The 23,300-nt window shown below is 45.0% G+C and overlaps 1 long non-coding RNA gene across 1 annotated transcript in view; it reads right to left on the reverse strand.

Annotated features, from left to right (window-relative positions):
- The window catches only part of LOC146783053 (uncharacterized), a 35,134-nt gene extending 12,224 nt beyond the window's left edge, over positions 1–22,910 (reverse strand). Inside the window, exons 1-3 of the long non-coding RNA XR_014972189.1 lie at positions 21,734–22,910; positions 19,369–19,516; positions 9,652–9,737 (exon numbers count right to left, since the gene is read on the reverse strand). This is a non-coding gene — a long non-coding RNA (uncharacterized LOC146783053). The remainder of the gene's footprint in view (positions 1–9,651; positions 9,738–19,368; positions 19,517–21,733) is intronic.
- Positions 22,911–23,300: the final 390 nt, after the last annotated feature.

Consider the following 23,300-nt stretch of genomic DNA (forward strand, 5'->3'; position numbering starts at 1 on the left):
GCCACCAGCGTGTGTGCAGGTGAAGACATTCAGATGTGTTATGACATTGGCCGCTCTAAATGTAACCTAAAGTACTTTATTAAGCTTAGTTCTGGTTCGGACTACCTAATTGGTTTATATGGGTATTTAAATTGGACTAAGGATTGAAACAGCAGTTGGTCTAAGTTTGCATGTTGGAATACAATTGTGCTTGGGTTTTATTTAAAGGAATTATTTTACAGAGATTTGTGCTTTATCCTTTGTAGAAACTGGACAGTGGTTCCGAATCAAAGCTTAATTGGCGTGACAGTCTAGTAGGTGGTTAACGGTAAGCGTGGGATTTTTACGAAGTATTTTCATTTCAATGTATATAAACGCTGTTATGATAGCAGAGGTTGGTGTGTTTTTTATTTTCTGTAGAAATGTATTGTTGCTTGAGAAATACAAAGCTAATATTGGATCATCTCTTAGCAACTATTTGAGCTTGCGTACTTGTGAATGTAGTGAGTATATTTCGATCTGTTTTTTGATGTTGACTTAGCACACAGTACGCTAATGGCAAACATAGCTGTCTGGTTGAATTATAGTGGTGTTTCTGCCTTGAGAGAAGTAAAGTGCATATTTTGTAGAATAATTTAGACTTTAAAGAGTAGAAAGGAGTGCGACTAATGAGGATGATTTGTGCTGAAAAATGACAACGTAATCAATCATTTGAGGAGTTTATGAAGTTAGTTTGGGTGACAGTATTTGACAGAGTTAAGGATTTGATAAGTTTGTTTAAAGAAAGGTACTTTTTTGTTACAAGGGAAATGATCATGGTGTGTTTATTTGCATTTATCATAGCTTATGTTGAGTGTAGAATACGATTGTTTGTGATTTTTTTAGGATGAACATAGTTTTTTGATTATTATCAGTATTGTAGATATATCAATAACATCCAGTGACGTAAACGTGAAGCATAGGATACATTGTATGCAGTGATTGTGGAGTATAAATGTTGCTTTCAAACTGGGCTGAAGGTAAAAATCCTTGTGTATGAAATTCACTTCGATTATTCAAAAACTCTTTGGTGCCCATAAATGCGCATAGTAGTAAGATTATTGGATATCATTCTGTATGCACGATTTAAAACTTCAATAGGTTTTATGTATGTAAAATCTGATATTTAACATGTGAAGTAAATATGAAAATCACTGAACACAGATGACTGAATCCGGTATATGCAAGACGTTTTCTAAAAAAGTATAATCTGTCTCTCCCCTCTTCTTGTGGCAAAGTGAAGACATTAATGCTCCTTCATAGTTGAATATATAGTACCATGTTTGAATACAATTATGTATAGGAATTATGTTTGGTCTGTGATTGGTAACAGCAGTTCGTGATTTGATCATATTTATGTTTTTAAAAGCCTTGAAAAAGGGAGTGGTGAAGCTCATGTGGCCAGTTCCTCTTTGGCTCTTCTAATTTGAACAAACACAGGCCGTTTGTAATTGAAACCTATCAGTGTGCGTTTTATTTTTTGTATGTTTTATTTTTTGTATGTTTTATTTTTATTTTTTTTATTAAGAAATACAGTGGCCTCTTGCATATTAAGGATTTGTTATAAATTGCTGTACAAGAATACGTTATTAAAACGTTTTCCAATGTCAAAAATTTCATTTTTGCTTGTACCTGAAAAAAGGAATGATGTTAGATAAAACAAAGAAAAACAACAGTACTACGTTTTTGGACATGTAAAGAAAATGCATTTTCCTATTGTTTATTAGGCGCCTTCTGCTATAGTAAAATAACGTATTGTTTTGGAGACAGTGGGCAACTATCACCTTGAGGTGCAGCTATACGCCGTGCAGAGCCTCCAATAATTGTCCTTTTATTCCCTCATGAAAAGACCAGCAGGCGCCAAAGCATCGGGAAAGAAAGGGAAGTGAGGTGGTCAGATTTCGGCAGCCAGCTATTTTGGTAAAAAATATTCTGACAAGTGATCAAATTGTAGAAGTTTGGAGTGTAGCCCTGGCAGAAAGTGAGGGATGCCCTTGTGGCTGCCTCGTTTAATCTTGGGTTTGCAAAGGATGCGAGCATGGTTCCCTTTCAGCTCACCTCATGCATAAACCTGCTGCTTTGTTGGTATGTGCACCAGCTGCAGTGGGCGATAAAGGCAGGCCATCAATGAACTGTATACATGCATGGGTGGACTTTTATTGTAATACTGTAGGTGCTCGGCCGGGGCGGCCTCTGAAAGATGCAGATTGTCTCCCAAGTCGATTAAGTGAGTGTTTATAAAAAGAGAACTGTTAAGTCTCCTTCAGACGAAATTCACTCAGCACTTCGATAGCGCACAAGGAATGTTTTCCAAAAACCAACAAGTTCTGAAGAAATGTATAACAGAAGAGAGCCAACCAGTGAACACCAACTAATGTGGAGAGACCGAGAGGTCCTCTGCACAGCTTTGGAAAGCGGGGCTGCCCGGTCCACGTTTAGTAGAACAAAGATGATTAACTTCTGGACCACTGAGATGCTTCACAACAGAGCCTCGCCAATCGAATGGAGTACATTCAAGATGAATGCAGAGAAGACGGGGGTGGCTGTGAATATACCTCCCTACAGGCCTTGTTAATAGCGCACACGTGGGGCAGCCTTCCAACCCTTCCCAGTGAACCCTCTGCCCACCAAGGTTAGATCAATCACAAAGGAGTACAGGCTGGGTACTCCAGTCCTAGAAAATGGAGGTGAATGGTCTGGTTTGGATTCCATTCATGAAAAGCTTGTCAACTGCTCAACCGGTCCGCTCTCTAAATGAGAATCCCAATCATATAGGCAAACAGGAGGAACTTTGGCCTGTTAACAGTTCCACTTGCAGCACATTGAAACAAACTATAAAAGAAAAGCCTTTAAGAACAAGAACTCCACCGTACACTTAAACACATGCTTGGGGAGAATTGGGCCAGCTTTGTTCCATAAAATGCTTATGAACAAGAAGTCCAGGTCAAATCTGGAAATGGCAGATGAACGCACATCTCCAAGACAGTTTGCGCTTGTGACATTATATCCAACTGGATTGGGCTGGTTGTCCAGCAAGGGATTCCAGCAGATTGCCATGGGAAACTTCAAGAGGGCGACACCAAGCTTGGGTGTTGAAGCTGTTTTAGGTCTGCTTGATCTTGTGGTGGAAGTAGATGGGCTTGTTGCAGAGACGTTAGGAGGTTCGATTTCTTTTTCTCGCTGGGGGTTTGGCGAATAGCTTGATGTAGTTGTGTACATTGGTGTTGATTCGGACTTGAAGGGATGTTTTCGTCGTGGTTTTGAGGAGGGTGTGAAGTGCGAAGATGGAAGCTTCAAAGGCTGCGTGGGTTTCCGGGATTTTGTTGCTCCGCCAACTTTCTTGAGCCGTCTTCAGGTGTGTGTGGACTCACGGAGGTCGGGAGTGAACCAGCTGGCTTTCTTGGGAGTGTTGCATGCCGGGTGCAGTTAGAGATCCATCGGTGGAGGTTGCGTGGCGCCAATCGTCTATGGATGTCGGCGGTATAGTAGTGCTGAGGGAGGCAGTGAGATGTTCTTGGAAGACCTTGTTGCAGTTGGCGGGGGAGGGAGGTGGCGGAGCACAGGTGGATTGGTGAAGGAGATACAACGTGAATAAGTTTACAGTTTTGGGGAGTTCAGGTTGCCACCGGAATGTTGGCAATCCCCTATCGGATAACTAAACCGGGTAAGAGCTGCTAATTCACGGCAACCCTGTGATTTTTTTTTCTCCCCACCAAAGGCACGGCTGTAAAAGGTCTGACTACCACTACATTACAACCATAGCCCCATCAACCTTGAAAACAGGAAAGGGACTACCACCATATGAATCAAACTCAAAACCCGAGCCCAAGAATGGCTGTTAAACCATAACACTGCCAAAACAGACGCAACTTCACACACACCTTAATTTCTCTGAACAACAAGGTACGGAGGGTTCCCAGGCAAGTGATAAAGAAAACAGTGTTTCAGACTACCCATTGACACAAAAACAACCTTCCTGTCACCGATGCTGAATCTAATGATATATATTTTTTTTTTTTTAGAGTGAGGCTCACTCTGATTACACAAGACTTGGTTTTCAATGTAGGGGCAGACGCGCTTTCAGTGGAATCTCCAAAGGACTGCAAACTATTCAAGGGTGAGGAAATGGCTAGCGAGGAACTCGCTGGGTCAGCAGAAACCATTCCAATGAAGCTTAATACAAAAGTAAAAACGGGATGCATTATGCCGTAATGTGGACTCTGCGAGTCTATCAGTCTGCAGTAGACTAGTTTTACATCGTCCAACCACAAAGTTAGGATTTGAAACATGCATGAAACCTCTGGGTACCTTACACCAGCTTCTGCTAAAAAAAACTGATCAGTCCTGTGATCATCTTTACTTGAAGCATACAATTATGGGAAGAAAAAAGATTTAGAGGGCTCTACAGAGCTTTAGGCCTAGAGACTGAGAATTAGAGCCGCATGATCACCAAAGTCCTGCAGTCAGTGAATATTGAAGTGGTGGAAGAACTCTGCTTTCCAAGGTAGCTTAAAACTTGTTAGTGGGTCGGAAAGAGAAAGGGATGACTAGCATTAGCTTCCTAAGAGATGTACAGGGAGCATTTGGAGTCAAAAGGTATGAACGGAGATGGAATGTATCCCCAGATCTTACAGCAATGCTCACTTGCATGCTCAGTCCAAACACAGAACTCTGCATCATCTCCTTCTGTTAGGAATGACACTATGGCATTGTGCTTCAACTGGAGTGAAAGATGTTCCTAGAGACTACATGTATACATTAACAAGCATTGGCATAGCCAATAGGTCTAGCTTTTGGGACCTTATAGGTATTTAGTTATGCAGCACTATATCCTTGGTGCAACAACATTAACTGTTGCGTAGTTAAACACTTATAAGGTCCCAAAGGCGAGACCTATTGGCTATGCCAATGCTTGGTGTGTTTAGCAGCCTGCGTGTGTTTATCTGTGTACTGGGGAGCGCATGAATATGTCTGTATGACTGTCTGTGTGCGTGCCTGCGAGTGAGCGTGCCTGCGAGTGAGCGTGTGCGTGCCTGCAAGTGAGCGTGCCTGCGAGTGTGCGTGCCTGCGAGTGAGTGAGTGTGTGCGTACCTGCGAGTGAGTGAGTGTGTGCGTGCCTGCGAGTGAGTGTGCCTGCGCGAGAGTGCGCGTGCCTGCACATGAGTTCGCATGCCTGCGAGTGAGTGTGCGCGAGTGTGCGTGCCTGCGAGTGAGTGCACGCAAGAGTGTTAGCTTGCATGCCTGAGTTCGTGTTTAAGGGTATGTGCTCACGGATAATTTGAAAGCCTGTGAAGGTATACAGCCATGGGGTTGGCAAAGCATGAAGCTGGGTGCTTTGGCGTGCTTCTGAACACGGATGAGTTTGCTGCTGTATGCCCAGGATCACCACTTCCAAAATCCACTAGCCGCCACTGTCACAACCCCTGGCATTCAGCCCTTCATTGAGGAGTGAGGCTTCTTGGAGGGCAGTGTGCTGGGGTGTGAGGGATGTAACACGCCAAGGGATCCACAGATGGACAGAAAGTATACTCTGGTACTGTTCAGGGAAGATCCAGTTAGAGACGCAAATGTAACTAGTCGTGAAAGGGAGTTGTAGTCTGAAGGATGCAGGTGCAAGTAAACTATTGTATGCCACCTGTGTACTAAGGACCAGCATATTAAACATTAAAGTATACAAGCATTGGCATAGCCAATAGGCCTCTCCTTTGGGGCCTTATAAGTGTTTAGTCATGCAGCACATTTTAATGGGTGCTGTGCCGCCAGAAATTGAAGAGCTATACAATTATTTCACACTGGGTCATGCAGTCTGATTCAGCAATACATGCTACAAAATAGCAACAATTTTGTGGAGTAGGTGCTACACACTTTAAATTGACCGCCCTATTAAAGTAGTAAGTACTTCACATTTCACTTAAGAAAATGTTTGATGAGTACAACTTCTCATTGAAGTGTGTCCCCCAGATTTCCCGGTTTTTGTTTCTGGTGCCCTGAATGTTTGTGCTGTTTATCATGACATAACACAACTTGTGTGTTTGTACAGCACATATTCACCCTGAAGGGTATCATGGTGCTGAAATAACATGTTGGATGTTCTCAGTGGTACACATTTTATCGACTTTGGAAGGCTGAAAGGCATCGTTGACGACCTGTTACCTTGATATCAAACACAGATCTTGTAGTGGATGCATTAGCCCACTGAGCAACAGGTCGTGCCTACCCTTATTAGAACACTGTTGCAATCAGAGACACGATTCAGGCTTTGTCTGCATTTAAGAGGCAGGACACCAGACAGTGTTTCTTACTGACATTCAATATTTTGCGTTGTGTAAAATAAGCTTGTCCTGTGGTAAAATCCAATTTTTTTTCCAGCACGTTATTCCAATTATGGAGATTTCAGCAGTTTTGCATTGCAATTCCTAAATGCCTGATCATAAATTTTGAACAAACACAGCAGTGTTATTGAAGCTTTTTCTCTGCACTAAACAAGAAACCTGTGTGGGAAGTGTGATGCCATGAATGAATGCGCGCCTGTTCACACTTCTTGTTTAGCTTTGAGCTGGCATTCGGTCCTGCGGCGCATGACGTCACTCGGCATCCCACAAGGCCACGTTTTGTGAGGGCCGCCATTGGCGGGGTGTCCCAACTAGGAAGAGGTCTTAGCATCTTTGTTTGAAAATGAGATGTTGAAGCGCCGAATGCTGTTTGCACAGCTGAAATCTAAATATGTCCATGCTATTTGTACAGGAGAGTTAAGTAAATATACGGTTGCACAAGACGCGTTTACATGTATAATCATCAGACGACGGCATTTTGTCCGAGCAAGAATGATGTTAAGAAGTGGTTCACCCCCAAGATGTTGTGATGGGTTGAATCTTAAAGATGGTCCAGCCTTGCATATGTTCCACTTATTGCAGATTGGCTTTTAATTACTTAAGACACCCTAGAGAGTAATTCAGGCCCAATTTATCTTTCAAATGTACCGCATGGTCTGTCTTGCTTCACGTGCGTATTTAGAATCATTAGTACAGCAGGTGTAGTGGCTACAGTGAGATTTTGCTTGGGGTGTGGATTGATGTAAATAACGTGGTTACTGCATTGAACCTGCAGCCACAGTTGTTCCATTTCATAACAATGTATTAACTTAGAGGTGAGCGGATTGGTGCGCTGTTGGCCAACGGGATGTGTGTCCGTATGCCTTGTAAACTGTACTCCATTCTGCTCCTGCCACATTCCCTGACCAATCCTCTTGGCCTGTGGCCTCCTGTCTTGAGGGGGCCATGGGTTGCTTCCGCTGCTTTGAATGGCTGAGCCCCGCCTAATCAGACTGGGAGAAAGGGGGATGTAGCCGCCATAGTGGAGAACTCAATCCCGTGTCCAGCATTCTGCAAGAGAGGGCTGTTAGGCGGACTTAACTCCTTTTTATGACAATAACATACACCCCCTCCACCCCCCCAAGCCAATAGCCAGTGTTTCTACCAAACTCATCATTCACTTTATTGATCTCCGAACAGTAAAATGCTGAGTTGACCCATAGGGCTTAGAAGTGGGATCTGGAAGGGTGTATGGTTAGTACAAAAACTAATATTTGGTCATAAATAAAACAGAAGTCGCACGGAGAACGCTGCTGCGAATGCATAACCCACTAAACTAGCTTAAAACAATTATAATAAATGGTGATCATGTCAGTTTCCAAATGCCGTGTCTGGAAAAGTACTATAGTAAACGGCACAAGCAAAAACAAAAGCAACACCTGAACGATGTTACACAAAGATAAAATAGATGCATTTGGGCTGATATGTTATATTGAAATACGCAACATGCAAAAGGTAGGAGATGTGAAATTTCACAATTTGTTTTCCAAATTATGCACTGCGTATTTCAACCCTGTCAGGTCATGTCTACATATGTTTTTTATTATTACAGTGCCAGACCGTTAATATATCGTCCATTACTCAGCTCTTTGTGGCTTATTTTTCGAAAGTGTGTTTTTACTAAATTAAAATTTCACAGAACAGACCTCGTAAGATATCCCTGCACGTGCCAGAATCCCGTGAGATCCTCGCTCCAATCTTATCTTGACTTATATAAACGAAAACATGCATTGGCCGCGCAGCCACGAAAGTAACGCCGCACGGCCATGAAAGCGAAAGTCATTGCGATGACGCGCTCTGTGCTAAGCACGAGAGGGATGCGCGTGCAGCATTGGAGGCACAGAGCGAGGCGCGCGTTTGTGCGCTTAACAGCAAGCTGGTAGCCGGAAAAGGCCTGTGGGTAGCACTTTGAAAACCCACTTACTAAATGTCTCGTCATGGCTCAGGCGAGACTTAAAAATTCCAGTGACACAGAAAACCACCTGCTTTTTAAAAATGGTATTATGTTGTTACAGGTGGCCAAACGAAAATGGCACCACAAGAGGATTCTACTCAGGTTAAAACCAAAAGCTAATCACTCCCAAAAAAGACTCAGAAAGGCCAGTAACTTTTAAAGGGCCAACATAGCAGGGGAAAACTGATCGTATGCAAAGAGGGAGTTCACTGCTGGTTGACAGAAGTGGTTTTTGAATACATGATTTTATATATATATATATATATATATATATATATATATATACATATACATACATATACACACACACACACACACACACAGGAGTGACTGGGCAAGAACGGAGTAAGCAACCGAAGTAGTTGTGACTATGGCATTTTCCTCTCGACACATTTCAAGCTGGGTAATGTTGTGGTTGCTTGAGCTGCTTTGCCTCTTGTAGCAGTTGTTGAGACCGGTACACCGGGGTTCTGGATATGGCTGCCTTAAAGGAAATTAAACCCTTTCCATTTTACTTTGTTCTACCTGAAGCATAGCACCGTTGAACGAGTTTGCCGAAGGTATGCTAGCAGCCCATGCACGTGGTTCTGCGTTACCGAGCGCACCTACAGAGCTTCTCTACTTGGCAGCATATTTGACATGTTAGGCAACTACTCTGATCTGAGTGAACATATATTTAAGATTTATAGAGAATAGGATCTGTGCGAATCTTACTTATTAATCAAAAAGTAGCACACTAGTGAATCGCTCCAAATGTAGTTGCTCGGGAATGCAAAGTCACAAGCATTAAAGACATTGCTTACATGAGCCTTTCCAAGTTTGTTGGCACAATCCCATTAATATTTGAGAGATTGTGGTGCTCACTTAAGTGGAGAGGGCTTTTGCTATCCATTTTAAGCATCTGTGTATTAAATGGATTTTAAACAAATATTCTTAAGGGTAATCGGGACACTAGGCAGGTTGGATGGTGACAACCTAAAACGTCCCCGGGCATGTAGGGAAAGTAGCAGTAAGACCAAAGTGCCAGCTTGAAGAGAGTTACAAACAGAAAAACGCAACATGTGATGATTGACATGTGCAAAAGTAGCTCCACAGGCCTTTTTGTAAATAGCACGGCTCTGCCTTAGTGCCTGAAAATGGAACTGTGGAGACTGAGTGCGGGAATAAATGGAAAGAAGGACAAGGTGAACATGTATAGCCATGTAACATTCAGTGCTATTTTCTAACTGAGGTGGGGAAAAGGGGTAATAGGTTGGCTTAGATTTTGGGGAGAGGAATGGAAAAAACAAAGTGAGCGCATATACTTACCATGCCCTGCACCCGTACCACTCCTTGTTACAGAGATAGGAGGCTTGCTACAATTCTTCAGTCAATCCTACTTCAGAGCCATTGGCCTTAAAGAATACAAAAAAAACCGAAAGTTAATAGTTTTGAAAAGCTGCACTTTGCTTCTACATCTCCAGTAAGAAATGCACATTCATCGCCTGTTTAGCCATGCAAAATACAGACCTCCCAGAGCTCCTTGATCAATGTTTGCCTTCCATCACCACAGAGAAGTTGTTTGCTACATAATAATTGAAGATGATCTCTACTCCCACGCGGTCCCATTTTCAGGGTCCCTTTGCAGATGGCCTGAGCCTCCTATGGAATACAGTACCACTCCCCTTTCACCACATTTCCTTTCATGACTGCAAACTGTTCCTCTCACCGAGTTAAGAACGAAAGGTGTGTTGACCAAAATCTTATCTGATAACCAACCTTAAATTTCCACAACTTGCTTAAACCCAATCTCATCTTTAACGCTGCAGCCACAACCAGAGAGCAAACAATGGATTTTATGAAACCCTGTATCAGGGGGGTGGCAAACAGATGGCGCCTCACATCAAACTAATGTAAACTCTGCCTTTCCTCCAAGAAAGCATGTAAAGAACTAAGTGAATTTCCATCAAGTGTATGCAACTTCCTCAGAGAAGCCAAATGAGTTCAAAACACCAACATACCACAATGGAAATCAGGAAACTGCGAATTAGCAAATGGAACACCAATTTTAATATTGTATAAGTTTGACTTGCAAGTTAACTTTTCACATTCAAAAACAGATTCCGCTGTACACTGTGGTACAAAAGAACTCCAAGGAGTTTAGACAACACTAACTGGCGTGCCACAGGAAAAGTCTACACCACATAAGCTCCATCAGGATAAACTACCTCAAGCTCTGAAAAATGCTCCGTTCCCTGTGCAAGAATAAAAAAAATCTGAACTGTTTAATTCTAGAGCCAAGATCATAACAATAGTCACTAATTCCATCACTTCTCTGCTTCCTTAGACAGGGCACCCTTTTCACCTCACTGGACCTCAAACCTGTTTTAGCTTAAATCATAACCTTCTCATTCTGGCAAAGCAAATTCCATGAACCTCAAGACCCCAGTCATGAAAAACCACTTTGGCCAGAGTAGATGGAAATAGACACTCCGACCTAATACAACATATCACGCAGTCTAGCGACTTCCCAGCCTCTTCTGAATCCTAAATAATCTTCGATGTCCTTTGCTTAACCTACAAATTACACCCATGAAGAGCATTTTTGTACGCCAACAATAGATTAACTACTCTGCCTCCTGGATACTATTTGGGTCATAAACTAAATGTACTTCACACCCAGAGAACAGGAAGACATTGCAAAGGTACACAGCCTAGTAATAACAGGATCGTGACAATTAAGTTCCTCTAATTAGTTATTATAGAGGCCAATCAAACCTCTCATCATTTAATCAGGATACACCTACTGGAAATTCAATCTGTGGTGTTCCACTATTATGAAAGTGTGAGTGGGAATCCAGTGAGTGGACTTTACAGGTCTCCATAAGAAGGAAATACTCGATCCATTTCTAAAGCCAGGAGGTCCAGCAACTTTGATGACCAGGGGTGTGGAATTTAATAAAATATCTACTTGTTCATGGGACAGGTTGCTTCATGAATCTACCTGTCCTGAAAAAAAATCCACTTGTCTCCTTAGTGCCATGTAGTGCAGCAACAAAGTATGACAGCACTCATTGCATAAAAGCTTGGATATTAGTCTCCGATTATGCCAAGGCTCTTACTATAGTATGGTTCGAATTCTAGCAATTTCCTTATTTTGACACTGGGGCTGGAGGTAGTGTTAAGAGATAGTTACATGGTTATAATGCCCCTTTGACTGTCTGCAAACATACTAAATGGCATATTTTTCACCAGCTCTTCTCTAATCTTATTATTTTCCCAAACTCAGAAAGGTTGGAAGTTTACTCCTGACAATAGGTGAAGTAAAACTTCTTCTAGGGGTAGGGGAAAAAAGTGGTTGGAGGGAAACAGATTTTTGCATGAGCAAATGTACATTTGCAAATTTGCTCGTGCTAAAATGCATTCAAAAACATTTTCTAGGAGTACGCTTTCCTAGCCTACTTCTGTACATTCTTGGGAATTAATTAAAACGAAAAATCATACCATGGGTGCAAATTTGTGACTGTCTCTAGGAGTTGGACCCCAATTAACCAAGACCTTTTGTTTTTATTAAAATGTTATCCCTCTATCAGCCTGCTTCTGTCTTTTACAGCATTCTGCCCTTTCAAAAGGAGCATAATTGGCACACAATATGGTTTGTGGACTGTGTGCTTTTGAAACCCGAAATATTTTTCCCATTGTTTCTTAGGTCGAGCCTAGCGGCAGCACGCATGTGCTTCTCGCTCTGCGAGCCATGCTGTAGTAGAGTATGCACTGGTAAGCCCCGCATACTCTCTGCCCATATTTTTAATTGGCTTGCGTTATTGTCCTTTGTAAACGCTGGCTTCCAATTTATTATTAGGCTAGTCACTCCTTGGTACCGCCTTGCCTGAATTGGTTACGTCCCATAACGACAGGACCTTTTACTTGGCTAGTTACACGGTCTGCTTTAATTAATGGGTGATTGGTTAGTGACACTGATGGGGACAATGGCAGCTGCTTTTTTGTGTTTGCAGCGCTGCTGAGCGCGTCACACGCTATAGGGACATCATGCTCAGTTTAAAATTGTATTTTTAATTAAACTTTCATGTTGGAGCGAGGTTGCCACTTCAGGAAAACCACGCTCTGCAATAGGTGATCGCTTTCACAAAAGTTTAAACTATTGGTATTGTAAATGCCAATGCTTTTTAATATCAAAGGCATTGCCATTTACAATGCCAATAGCTCAAATCAGGCAATTGCGAGACCTATTGCATGGTAAATGCTTTTTCTAATTGCGAAGGCCCACCATTGTCAGACCTATTCATTTTGCCAATGCTTATTTTCAAGTTTCCCAGCATCTTGTTGAAACTGGTTACACTGATTTTCCATTATAATCTTTTGGGGAAACACTAGCATGAATGATTGAATGAGCCTTCAAAGAGGATACCTAAACAGGACTCGAAAAATCCACTCGCTATGGCGAGTCAGATATAATCAGGATGAGCTATTTTTCCTTCAAATCTTGTCATCTGGTCACATTTGCTCAGCTTTCAGAGGAAGGTTAAAATTCCTACATTTACTTTTCTTTGACCGAAGTTAGAGGATTCTGTAAAGTGAACTGTGCGACAACTGTGGTATGCAAAGCATGTGAAATGATAGCCTGTAAGATTTCAGGCTTTTTTTCCTAACAAAACAATAAAATAGCGAATAAGTGAACTGTTCAAACATATTGCATTAGTTACAAAGACATTTTTGTAACTGTGGTGAAAAAAAATGATAGGATAAAAAAAAAATATATATATATCTGAACACTACTTGATGTGATTATGGGATTTATATAGCGCACGAATGCGCTGCTGTGCAAATGGTAAATATTTTTGCTTAAAATCAATTTCCAAACGTTCATGTGCTCTATAGTTATATCAGTAAAACTACATGTTAGTGGGAAAGACATGGGCAACAAGCCACAGGAATTCCACACCCTGTTATATGCTGTCCAAATCCAACATGGAGAGGTGAGATGAAAACAGGTCTTCTTAGCTTCTTCACCACCAACATTCAACAAACCAGACAAGTGCACAGACAGTGAACACTGAAGCATCGACGTTTTAAACAATGTTATGGCAGACAATTACTGCTCAACACTAAAGCAAGAAGAATAACGAAACAATACATTAGGGGTGGGCGGAATTTGCGAAATTCATTTTCGCAAATTATCACGAAAATGTTAAAAAATCTCGGCAAACACGCAGAAATATCGCAAAGATGCGGAAGTTTTCTCCCGCCCGCAGTATTTTCTGCGTGGTCGCAGCTCGCCAACTTACCAATGCGGTTGCTCACGGGTGCGGCCATCTTGTTTTCACTTGTCTCGCGGTGCATGATCACGAGAAGAAAGACGTGATCGCGCAACGAATGACGTTACTGCGGGCGCGAACTGTCACGAGACAGCGCAAATGGCTTCCAACAATCCAACATCTCGTGGAGAACGCAACCGATCGGGAAAACTTGTCGGCGAACGCGGGGATTCAGGTAAGGCGATCGCGCGCACACGAGAATGTATTATTTTACAGCGCGAGCAAGCAAAAAATTTCCGGTAAAATGCGGAAATTGACATTTTCGCGCTCTCAGCGGAACGCGAAAATGTCAAATTATCGCAATTTCCACGAGCGTGTCGGAATTTTAGCCCAGGCCTACAATACATACACTACATTTAGTCACTAACATCTTGACTCCAAAACCTTCAAAACCTAATTAGGCACCAGCTATGAATCAATGCTTACATTGCAGCAGTTAACCACATGGATGCTCAGGACTGCTCCTGGCCGTCATGAGTCTCAGTAGTTGTGTGCTCATGACGGCCGAGAGCCGTCCGACCGTTACCGCTCCGCCCATGCGCAGCAAATGCCCAGCCTGTGCGGTCGAATTAATTAGTGGGCGGAGTTCAGACGGCTCCCGGCCGTCATGAGCCTACGCCCACCGTGATTTATGACAGGCGGGAGCCGTCCTGGGTACCTGAGCGCCACGCCCAGCCCCCCCCCCTCGCACCACGGCAGAATTTGCCGTGTGGCTAAGGGGTTAAATACCCAAAAGACTTGGACCCAAGAAGGAGTCACATCCTGATAAGTAGAGATGGCCGACCTTGAGACGTGAAAGTGCTAGACATAGTATTTCAGAACCATCGCCCACAAAACAGTAGTATAGAAGTGTGTTTCCCTGCATCACCTGCATGGACAGTGTCCAAAAAAGTGACAGAAACTTCCAAGATCAAATAAGGGGCTCACGGAGAGGAAAGATCTTGCATTGGCATCTTGTACAATTAGGTCACAGAAGTGTGAGGCTTGCGGGTAAGCCTTTGCACCAGGCTCCCGGGAGCATACACACCCTGGTATAATAGCAAGCATGATCCCCAAACAGGGAGTAAAGCACTTTGAGCACAACACCGAATGTAAGGGTTCATGGAAAACTCCAGATAATAGAGCCATTAGGTCCAGAGAGTCAAATCAGTGACAATTCTGCAGCCCACCTCAAGAACTACAGACCAATCTCTCTCCTCCCCTTCGCCGCCAAAGAAAATGAGAAAATCGTCAACACCCAGATAACGCACTTCATAGAAACCAACATCTCAATCCTGATTCCGCTGCAACCACAGCACAAAGACCACCCTCCTAGCCACCACATACGACATCCGCACACTCCTCAATCGAGGCCACACTGCAGCCCTTATCCTACTAGACCTCGCAGCAGCCTTCAACGCTAGCTCCCGCCACACACTGGCTGCCAAGCTCCACAACACCGGCATTCAGGAACTGCCTTGGACTGGATCCGCTCCTTCCTCTCCGGCAGAACTCAATGAGACTCCTGCTCTTCCTCTCCAAACCTACAGTAATCAGATGCGGGGTACCCAAGGGATCCCCACGCTCTTCAATATCTACATGGCCCCCCTCACAACCATCGTCAGAAATCATGGACTCAGCATAGTATTGTACGCAGATGACACCCAGCTCATCTTCTACCTCACCAAGGAACCAGACATCACCAGACAGTTTCCAGGAAGGAATGAAGGACGTTGCATCCTGGATGAGCAACAGCTGCCTGGAGCTTAACTCTGGGAAAACGTAAGTCCTCATCCTTGGATCCACCCCCAAAGCGTGGGACACCTGGTGGCCCCCCCGCCCTTGGAAACCCTCCCATCCCCACAGACCATGCCTGCAACCTCAGCCCTCCCATCCCCCCCGCAACATCGGGATCATACTCAACTCCTCTCTCACTATGAACCGACAGATCACACTGTATCCTCGACATGCTTCTACACCCTCCGCAACCCCTTCAAATGGATCTCCCCCGAATCCAGGAAGGCTGTCACCCACGCACTCCTCACCAGCAGACTATACTACGGAAAGGCCCTCTACGCAGGAAACAACAAATCTCTCCTTCACTAACTCCAGACCGTCCAGAACACCGCAGCCAGACTCTTCCTCAGCATCCCACGACACAACCACATCACCCAGCACCACCAGTTCCCCGTCGAGAAAAAAAAAAGTGACCTTCAAGCTGACACGCCTACAAAGCCCTCCACAACAGCAGACCCCAACAACTCAACGAAAGTACTCCTTCCATGCCCCAAAGAGATACCTCTGCTCCACTGACCCAGCCCTGGCTAAAATCCCCTACATCCGGAGGCAGATCCTTCTCCTACATTGCAGCCAAGACCTGAACAAACTCCCCCTCAGCATCAGACGAAGCCCTAGACTGCAAACCTTTAGAAAGGACCTCAAGAGCTGGCTCTTCGGAGGCCCGTGGAGCTGCCTGAAACCCCCTCCCCCCAGCACTTTGAGACCCTTGCGGGCGAGCAGTGCGCTCTATAAACCCCCGATTGAGTGTGATGCAATGACCCATGAAGAGCACCTTACTTGCCTCAACTCCTGAGGAAAGATGTGCAAACACTAAAATACACGGAGTTATTGAGTCAAATAGTCCTGCTGTGATGTCCCCCAAATTGACTTTGGCAACCTCACCTGTGTACTGGTTGAAAAGGCTCGACATTCTCTTGAGTTGAAAGTCAGCATAAGGTCCAGACCACTGAGAAACCCAGAGAGCATGTTGACTCAAGACTGGTGAAAGGACCTATGCAGACAAATCATGTCTCAGAGCACATGGGTGGAGGAAAACTACTTCGACGAGAAAGCAAAGAAGTAACTCTCCAAAGAAGACTAGAGCACGAATGAGCAATGACGAGATGTCAGAAAAGGCAACCTAATAACAAGGCATACAAAACTTTTGCCGAAAGTCCTCCCAACATGAGTAGAGGGAACAGGGTTCTGGGAGACCCAGACTAACTGTGGGGCACGGGGGTATTCAAAGAGTTGGGAGGATACACAAGCGGATGTACTGGAACACAGGAAAGACACATTAAGACATCTGTGGGTGTGCAAAGGAGGAGTGAAAGAGGTTTACAGAGGTATTAGGTAAACAACTTGATAAAGAGGTTTCGTTTTTAATGCATGAAATATCGAGTAGGTAGAGATTTGAAAATTGCACCGATGGTGGGTACAGAGCGTGCCAGTCACAGCGGTTGACCTGTAAGGGATATGGCCATTGCCAACTGCAGAGTTTAAATGAATCCACCAGCTGCACACTTCTACATGCCTGCCGCCTCACTTTCTTCAAAAAGCCAGTAAACTAACAACGCCCCTCCTTACAAATCCTATGCTCTCCTCACTAATCATTCTTAAAATACCAAACCCATCTCCTCATCTTGCTTTCAGAAATCAATATCTCGTTCTGTTTAACCTCCCCTTGCTAGGTCACACTATCTTATCTTCTCAATTCTATTTCTGCACCACACTTTCTCCACTTATGTTAACACACTAATAGCTACACCACACTCCTTAGCTTAATACACCATTAGAAAATAGAGGAAATTCTTCAGTCTGCTTTCAGTACACGACTAACCCAATAACTAATAAATATACAACAGTTAACCACTTGGTTAACCGCTAACATAGCGCTACGGAGCAGTGTACTACCTGCCATAGAGTACTACAATGTCTTATCACAGGTAGAAAGAGCCATAGAAAAGCAATGATGATACAAATCACTAAAAGATATTTACAGAGCCTACGTCCACCCCCCAGGAGACATTTGGGACCAGAGACAGATAGCTAACATATGCTTCCTGTTAACAATAATGGTACTGTATGGTTATATTATTGACCTCAGAAGGATTACATCGGAGGGGGATCTGCCTGGAATTGAAACTGTGCCAATGGGTCCAAACGACGAGCACTGGAATGCATTAACCAACTGAGCCACCAGTTCTGAACTGTGTCAGCGCACACGAGGTAAAGTCTGGCAACAATTTAAGCTGAAGATAAACGTGAGAAAAGACCAAAGTGAACAGCATATGATAAGTGGTCTCTGCTCCAGCCACTCATTGGCTCAGTAGATGGAACCAATGTGAAGCCTTTGAAGGAATCTTTTGTGCTCTGGCACTCAACAGGATTGAGACAACAGACTTAGCGGCCGAGCCATTTTAAGCATTCCACTCATGAACTCTGTTATAGTAGCAGAGCCAGACACTGTTTTGTAAAATAAACAGTCTTAACATACTGAAGGGCGAGAGAAGAATGTTCCTGCTGGTGCAATGAAGTACAGCAGAGTGGCACCTGGCTGAAGCTCAGAGTGAAAACTGGGGAGAAACTGCACTAAAGTCATCATCAGGAATATGGTCACTATAAATTGGGAAGAACCCACGAACACTGGCCTGCGGGTCGGATCCCTTGCATTGAATGTCCTCACGGCCTGTACTGCAAACTGTGTGGTCTGGCTTCGCCCACCAATTAAGTCTTACTGGCAGAGTCTTGAATAACGTAACACGAGTGCAGGAAATCTCCATTAATTTATCACCGAAACATGCCTTACTTCGAAACCTTGATGAAGTGGCAGTTAGCCGGGGAGACACTTCTCATCGAGTTGGCTACCATTGTGGCCAAAAGAGATATAGCTTATAAATGAAGGTCTACCACCTTGCCCCCCCCCACCCGCTCCCATGAGTGGCAGGCAGGATTGTACTGTTGTGCACAACTCAAAGAACCCATCTACACAGCTAGGCGCTGCCCATGAAAGGATGCAAAGAGCTGGGGTGAATAGCTAGAATACTATATTCGTTGTATGATGTGGCTGGGAAGATAACTGCACCAGCTGTAACATGCATCTGTAACAAGGGCGAGGGTTCTTATTGTTTACTCAATGCAAAACCAATCAAATTAACGAAAAAGAATTGTGAGGAACCACCATTGGATTAAACGTGGCCTTAGTAACAAGCCCAAATATTGTTAATCCTTCTCTTAGTTTGTTCATCACTGTAATGAACAAGAGTTACCTGGCAAAGCATGCTCAAGAAATATGCAAGACCCACTTGCGCTGGTCAAGACTGCAGCTCCATGGCCGGCATACATTTGCCTCTCTGTATCACACAATGACATCACTGGCATCCCATAGAAACACTGAGGAGCACTTCCCTCGCACAACAGCAACACAGCTTTTGAGACTTCGCTAGTCAAAGTGCAGGACATCCAGGAGGCAATTAAATGGATTCCACAAGAAGAGACGCAGACTCCCAGGTCATTTGTAAAGAGTGGCCTATTACATTGGAAGAATATACTAAAAACGAGCTGAAAAAGTGCACAAAGTGAACAGCAGAGGAGTTCCATAAATACCCACTAAATAAGGCTCAATAGGTGTTCAAGAATGTCTGAAGTCCCACTAATTTTAAAATGCCATCAACAAGCGGGGCGGTGGACATTTTTTTTCTGTTATTGAAAGTTTCATTGACTGATGTCTATGAGTGTGTTTCGCGCAAAACCAGTCCGTTATGGGTAATCTGAGTGCATAAAGGGCGATTTGTTGCATAGGAATGTATACAGGATATACAAAGTAGATAATATGCACAAACATGGATACCAACAGTATGGGGTTAGAGAATGTATAAGGAAAAATTCAGGAGTTTCAAAATGCATGTCTGTGCAGCAGTCCTTTGTGCATTTATGGAAAACATGGTCTTACCAAGCACTGTACTGTAGATGGACTCCAAGATACTGGAAGGATCTGGTGGGGAAGGGTCGGAGATGCTTACGAAACAAATGCACCCCAGTATCCGCTGTTCTTCAGAAAGCTCTTCAGTAATCTTTGCTTGACCTCAGTACATGCAGGCCTACAAGAAGCGAAAAATCAGGTAAGGTTCGTCAGTTTGTGTCCGCAGTTCACAGCAAAGTATTCAGGGCGCCTTTAAGGGATTCCTGCAGGACTTCACAAAACGGCCCGTCACTATGCCCTGCAGATTCTATCCTGGTTACACTGTTGGTTAGACACCCCCCGCTGCGCTCCGGCCTGTGATACCCCTGGATCTGGAGAAGCAAACAGCAACGCATGTTCACTTCCTTCACAGCTCCAGCCCCCAACCCTGAACTGGGCCTGCCCTTGAGGGGACATTGTATTCTATCCCCACAAAGGCACTCCACCACCATACACAGCGAGGTCCCTAATCAATCCATTTTAAATTTCCAACTAGCACACTGCACAGGCTCTGCTTTTAGTATGCAATATCCCCAAACTCAGTCATCCACCAGTGAACACTGCTTAGCTGAAATGTGAACATAAAGTGACATGTAAAACTTATCCTTCACTCAAAAAAACGAGGAGCTGAGAAGTCGGAGTAAAAATAAATATACTTGGATCCGATTTCCGCAAAGGCCTAGGATTAGATGTCAAACAAGTTGAGATCAACGTTTTCCCTACTAGCGGAAATCAACGTAGTCCACTTCTATGCGAAGGGATCCCATTTACTGCCTTTTCTAGTTGTGAAATGCTGAAATCTTTGGACTGGCCTCACTCCACAGAGCTTAAGAAAGTAAAAAATCTGTATTAATGAAGGAGTGGCTGGGGTAGAGAAGCAGAGATTGGGCACTGCTCCCACCTCTGTTAGCTGGGGGTGGAGAAGCAGAGATTGGGCACTGCTCCCGCCTCTGTTAGCTGGGGGGAGGGGGGAGAGAAGCAGAGTAGGGGCATTGCTCTCGCCTGTGTTAGCGGGAGGGGGGAGCAGCAGAGTAGGGGCATTGCTCCCACCGCAACTTTTTAGATCAGATTGTGATGGGTTCCATATGTCGGATTTTACACAACTGTCACTTCACATGGTGAAGTCTGCTTCCTAGATATGCACAAAAGACAGATGGGCCAGAAGGAAGCAGCAGGAGGTAGGTGTGGCAAGGTGAAGCTGTGTGTGGGGAAAACACATTTTGGGACCCCCCCCTTTTGACGGATCACCCCAAAACTTCCCATGCGCAAGCTAGGCAAAAATAAAGCACATTTTTGGAAAGTTTTGTGTTGATTCGTCAAACGGCACTAAAGTTATTAGCAACACAAAAAATGCATTTCCCGTGGAAACATAAGGTCAACTACAACTATCCAGCAGTGAACACACTGGGTGTTATTATATATGTGTGATGTGCGTGTGTCAGTTTACTTCATGTGCACCCATGCTATTTTTTCAATGAAGTTATTGGTATGCTGCGGTTTGTCCCCTATACAAATTGCAAAACAGACCCATTTGTACTGGTGTACACTGTTCCAGTGTAAAGGGGGATATTTGCAAATACAGCAATGAGTTTGATTGTTTCCATCAACTCAAATCCACAGACCTCTCAAACCATACTGGACTCAGTGCTAGAAAAAGTGTCACCTTCACTAACAGCGACAGCGAGTAGTCTTCGGTGGACCGTGGGGCTGGAGAGAGCTGCGGTAGCAGACGTCAGTCTTGAAGTTGTCTCCAGATTCAAGGAGTAAGTACTGTCCTTCATTTCATGTTAAGCAAGGTGAATGTATTCAGTGCCGGTGTTGCGTTTACAATTGTAATCTTTCTGTGCCAGCGTAGGAAGTCTGCTAGGTTTCCAACAGGGTGTGATGCTGCAGAAGCGGTTTAGGCCTTTCCAGCTGCCCGCCTCATGCTCGCCGCCACTGTGGGGTTATTCTTCTCACAGCAGGGACCAGTGGGGCAGGCTCCAGGCAAGAACCAGCACGAAACAACATCTCAGCACCTGGCAGCATGACAGCGGAAAGGCCGGGCCTAGAAACTTCATGCACTTGAACTGCAGACCCCCCCCCCCCCCCGCTTCACTCCACCTTGCATGGGAAGCAACCCACCCCCCACTGTGTGCCATTCCACGACCAGGGGCTGCTCAAGGGACCCCACTTTCCATTTATGACGTGGGCCATGAGAAGGCATCCCCTCAGCGGTTGCGAACCCTCCTTTCCTATGTTCCCATTCACCCTGTGTGTGCAAACCACAGCCTCACCCGGTGTACCCTCTATTCCAAAAACACAAAGCATGGAGAGCTTGCACAGTCTTCAGGAGGCGAGTCCACTAGACCCTTACCTGTTCAGCCAGCACGCAGTCCGGGCCTCACGAAGAACCTCCGCTGCTCTCTTCTGGTGTGCACGGTGTCGTCGTCGGAGCAGGAATCTCTCGAGGCGCAGAGAAGCCACACACCATTCTCTCCACCTGCGCTTTAGGAACACCGCAGTCCAAGCCGTCCACGAGCAGGATGGGGGGCCACAGCAGAGCCGATGTCTGAGGCGGGGGCGTCAGCTCCGAGCTCCCGGAACTAGCTTCATGTTTTGTGCCTCACTGGTTCTATCACGTCACTGCAAACATGCGCTGAATAGCCCCAAGATGGTCAGTGTATTCACTCCTGTGCTCCTTTCACCCCAACAAAACCACAGAATAAACTGCGCCAGACCACCATGGCCTTGATGTATGCCCTGTACATCCTGGACTCGGACTCATCAGCCCATGCGAGAGGGGCCTCGTGGGACAGGGATCTCTAGAAAGCAGTCTGCTCCGGAGCGCTGAGCAGCAGCGCAGTCTCTTCAAGGCGCACCGGACATGTCTGAGCACCACCACCCTCTGGAGTGCAGTATGTGCAGCCTTGGCTCCCCCCCTCAGCGGACGCCACAAGACTTTAACGCAGGGGACTCCTCTCCACTGCACTCACATCTAACGTATTCTACTCACTGCCCTCAAGCGTTTATGCATGCACACGTAACCCTTCTGCCGGACATCTGGGCCCTAGAACCATGCACGGCAGGGTGCAGCTGGAGAGGGTCTTGGGGGAGGTACATGCCTCACACCTCCTGCCGTTTCAATCAATGCAAACGTCTCATCCTACAGCTAAGGCGTCCCTGAAAAGGCTTACCAAGTGACGGGGATCTGGTGGTCTCAGTAATGTAACAGCATGTTCACATTGTGCATCTTTTACCAGATGCCTGCGTTCGGGAAGTGTAAACTGCTATGAAGACAAAGTGCCCGAAAAGGGACCCACGGGGGGCTGCCATGCTACGGCACAGGTATCTATGTGGCCTGCTGGCATAGACATCAAGGGTGCACTTTGCTACCAGTCTTTGGTGTGGCTGCAAGTTTTAACCAGGAAACAGCGATGTAGTCTATAGAACAATGAATTACAAAGCACTTCAGAGGACGCCTCTGGGCTCCCGCGCACTCCTCATCCATGGTGCGGTCAGGATTGGAGCAAGGGATGAACTCTCCTGGAGCAAACCAGCCGCGGTCCGTGCAGGGGAGAGCAGTGGGGATTCCCCTCGGCGTCGTCCCTCGAAATCCCCCCACCTGGCGCCACCACAGCACTGCTGTTACCTGCACGGACCGCGGCTGGAGCAAACACGTCACTGCTGAAAACTAACAGGAAAAGCTATGTAAACTAACAGAACAGAGGCCTTTGGGAAGCTAAAAAGCCTCCACTTCTCATAAACCTAGCAGGTGAGAACTATTCTTACCAATCAGAAAAGTAACATGTGCCAAACTAGTTAGTCTCTTGAAGAAAGGTGGGCTGAACCGAGAAGAGGGTCTATTCCTGCAAGAACAGTCACAGAAGCGATCTAGAAATAGATCCCAAAATAAAACACGTGTCAAACATTTGAGTTGTGGT

The sequence above is a fragment of the Triturus cristatus genome, chromosome 12, assembly GCF_964204655.1.
Source record: "Triturus cristatus chromosome 12, aTriCri1.1, whole genome shotgun sequence".
NCBI classification, from domain to species: domain Eukaryota; kingdom Metazoa; phylum Chordata; class Amphibia; order Caudata; family Salamandridae; genus Triturus; species Triturus cristatus.